We start from the raw sequence: 3,800 nt of genomic DNA on the forward strand, positions 1-3,800 counted from the left end.
AGCTAACATGGAAGTACTGTAATCTAACTGAAGTCGTTGTACAGGCAACACACCAGTTTCTGCAGCCACTGTTGTTAGTCCCTTGGTTCATATTGACTTAAGCACACTTGACATCAATTGCATCAAGATGTGACATGTTTTATAAGAAAAAAAAAGTATAAAATGAAAAAAATATTTTTAGGTATTTTCACAAACAAAAACTGGCTTTTAAATAAATTTGCTTCCATAATGGTTGGATATGACAAAAGAAAAAAATAAGAAAAAAAAGAAAAAATCTAGACTACGGGGAAGTGGAATATGAAAATAAGGCTTAAGGCATCAGTTCCGTATTTTTCAAAGCCAAATATGTAATGTTGAGAAGAGAAGAAATAATGATTGAAAGGTTCAAATCTTGTAATTTAATATTGTTATTAAAACTTTGCTGTATATCCTATTCTTTAACATTTGGTGTTAATATAAAATTTACTTGGCGATGCTTGACATTTGAAATAAACTTTTTTCTATGGTTTTATTTGCAAGTGTTCCATTAATTTTACTAGCTACAGTTGGGTTATAAAGAGTCTGAAATCTAAAAGGACACTGTCAAGGTTGGGTCAATGTTTCAGTTTTTGGCAGTGTCGCCACTTCCAGCTCACTCAAATCTGTTCAATAGTATTTTCTGCAGATGAGCCCAAGCTGTGATGCTCAGATACGCTCGCTGAACTCTGAAGATCAAGGTTGTTCTGGGTTGGAGCAGTACTTGATACTGGCACATGAGGATGGGTGCTGTTTTAGAGCTCCTCTTAACTCTGACATGCAGAGACTTAATGATCCAAAGATTTGGTTGAAACCTATCTCTACTTTTGTACAGTTGAGTTCATAAGTACGTGTACAGAGAGAGAAGAGTATTGATAAAAGTGATAAATGGCAAGCAGTAAACTGTTAAGTATTTTTTTTAAAGAATGAAAAAAAAGAGAGTTTTCAAATTGTTTCTTTAAGGAAGCAGTTTTCAAACTGTTAAAAAGTAATTCTAAGCAGCAGCTAGTGAAACTTTTGTGAAAAGAAAAACCCAAAACCTTGGCAATGTCTTTTTGAATTAAGATTGATAACTCGAATTAGATGCGAGTCTGTACTGATGAAAACTTTCCTGAATCTTAATCATTATGAGTATTCTTTGCTAGCTGAAGTTACCATACTTTTTAATTGTGTGTATTTAAAAACAATAACTACTTAAAAAGCAAAAAGGAATCCTAGGAGGGGTGCAATAATATTAATTTAAATGCTAATGCAAATCAAAGTAACAAGCTTTCCCTGTAGATACAATTCTGTACATTTGGTTGAAAAGCTTACATTTTTTCTGCATTGTGGATACATTGCCTCATGCAGTAAATCTCTTTTATTTTGGAATTAAATAAAAATTTAAATATGACTTGCAGTTTTAGTTGGAATCAATTTCTTAGACTCAAGTATAATGTTTGCTGAGCATTGGAGAAGGCAGAGCATTTATCAGAAACTTGAAATCCCTTCTCATGGTACAAACTCTGAGCCTGTTTCTGCAAGCATGTGAACACAGTGTATACTCTCAGTGTGTGGTCAGCAAAAGAGGTGTATACAGTGTTTTCAGTGTCTGTCTTACCAATACTTCCCCCAGTTAAACTAAATAATTTCTTGGCACATCTGTAATTCATAGATGTTCTGTGCATTACTCCTCATCAGGAATGTTGAGGAATGCATTTGGATTTTTAATGTTCAATGCTAGAATGACCAAACTAAAATAATATTCATATGGTAATTCATTTTTTTAAAGTAGAAATGCATTACTGTATACAGTGGAAAGCTATTTATTGTACCTCTGGGCTCATTCCTCTAAAAATCATAGCATAAAAAAAATCTTTGTCAAGCCTGAACTGATGTATATAACTGAAATAATGTAAAGTTATATTTTCATGTTTTTATACTTAACAACATGATGGGAATACATAATGTATGAGTATTTCAATTCAGATAATATTGATTGGATAATACACATCTCAGTTAAAAAAGCAGTAATAGTAGTTTAATATCCATGTTAAGAGTACATCAGTATATTGCTATATAAAGTATGTCTGTGTGCATTTAAGTGAAAAGTAGTCAAGAGTGATGAAAGCTGTCCAAGGGTTTTTTATTCCTTTTTTTATGAAAACTGTTATGGAGCAACCAAAATGTTTATGAACGCAAACTTGTGTAAATTTCAAAATGTCCTTTTACTGTAGCTTTTTGTTTACAGTACAGTATCTTATTTTCTGCTTTGTTAAATGAGTAACAATACAAAGCTGGACATACACTTTCTAAGACATTAACATTCTCGTTTTTTCATGTATACTTATATGACAGAAAATGCTTCTGATTTTATTTTTCAATCTAACACATGGCTTTTCTGGAGTGTTGTATAAACTTCAATCATACATAAAAAATCTTCTTAAAAAAGGTAAAAGACCTTTCATGTCTGCTTAGTATTATTGAAATCTGGTTTCTTATTTATTATAAATGTATTTTTCTAAGATTATACATAGGGTAAACCTGTTTGTCCCCACAGACATGAAATTTCCTTGAAGAGTTTATGAAGTTTCTTCTTTTCTTGAATGAAGTTTCAATGAAGATTATAAATCTTCTCCCAGATCATCTTGTCACTCAACGATAGATTTACTGTAGTTTTCATCATTGTTAAATGAAGTAAAGAAACTTTTTTTCCCCAACAATATAATTGTATCTCTGGACTGTGACCTTCCTGATCATAGTTACAATGGCAGTTTGATAGGTTCATAAAGATAGGGAGTTAAGTATCTATTCAGTAACACTACCTAAAAATTTTTGAGTTTAAACCAGTACATTTTTGAGTTGATTGTTGATGTGTCCAAAGCAGAGACAAAAACCTAAAAAACGGCAAGTACTTCAGGTGTCACTAGAAGAGGTGTAGTACAGCACAGTTTACTGTAATGGCATACAGATTGAAGAGATTCACCGTGTGAAAGGTTCAACATTTTCATGTAACCATGTATTTTGCCTGTTAAGAGGGTGTGTTTCTACAGTGTCAGCCTCCTCTTTGGCTGATTGATGTAGAAATATCTTTACATGATAAATAATTGTATTTTAAAATTCAAATAGATAGTTTCAGCTAACCTTTGGTGCAGTTTGTTATAAGAATAGAGCAGTCACCAGCAAAATAAAATCAGCAGCATCTGTTGCACATGATATTCCTGAAAGCTGCTCAGATCTGTTTTCACAGGATCAAAGCTTATTATTTATTAAATATTTTCATTTAAGCTGTCCAGGGATCACAAAAATTTGCTGTGAGAGATCCATCAGGTCTAAATTATCTTAGAAATGTATATTAAGCACTTAGAATGAAATCAAGCAAGTGACTTAGCTGTGGACTTAATTTGGAACATTTTGCCTTGCATCAGTTTCTGTAGGTGGTAGAGAATACTATACACACCTGTGTGAGACACAACAGAGAATTGAATAAAATATCTTTTTTTGTAAACAAGTGGCAAAAATTGGAACAAAGTAAGATAAAATACAAAAAAATCTGACACTTATAGCTCTAACTGCCCTGCAGCTTTCATGTGTCATGAGGCCAATCTTATTGTTAGGGTGTGTTACATGATTTTCTTTCTTTCTTTCTTTCTTTCTTTCTTTCTTTCTTTCTTTCTTTCTTTCTTTCTTTCTTTCTTTCTTTCTTTCTTTCTTTCTTTCTTTCTTTCTTTCTTTCTTTCTTTCTTTCTTTCTTTCCTTCCTTCCTTCCTTCCTTCCTTCCTTCCTTCCTTCCTTCCTTCCTTCCT

General features: G+C 32.3%; 1 protein-coding gene across 1 annotated transcript in view; it reads left to right on the forward strand.

Annotated features, from left to right (window-relative positions):
* GRIA2 (glutamate ionotropic receptor AMPA type subunit 2) overlaps nt 1-2,454 on the forward strand; it is an 88,633-nt gene extending 86,179 nt beyond the window's left edge. The window contains exon 17 of the mRNA XM_064417484.1: nt 1-2,454. This exon is cut by the window's left edge and continues 378 nt beyond it. The gene's annotated coding sequence lies outside the window, so the exon portion shown is untranslated.
* The last annotated feature ends 1,346 nt before the right edge of the window (nt 2,455-3,800 follow it).

This window comes from Passer domesticus, chromosome 4 (assembly GCF_036417665.1).
Source record: "Passer domesticus isolate bPasDom1 chromosome 4, bPasDom1.hap1, whole genome shotgun sequence".
Classification (NCBI taxonomy): domain Eukaryota; kingdom Metazoa; phylum Chordata; class Aves; order Passeriformes; family Passeridae; genus Passer; species Passer domesticus.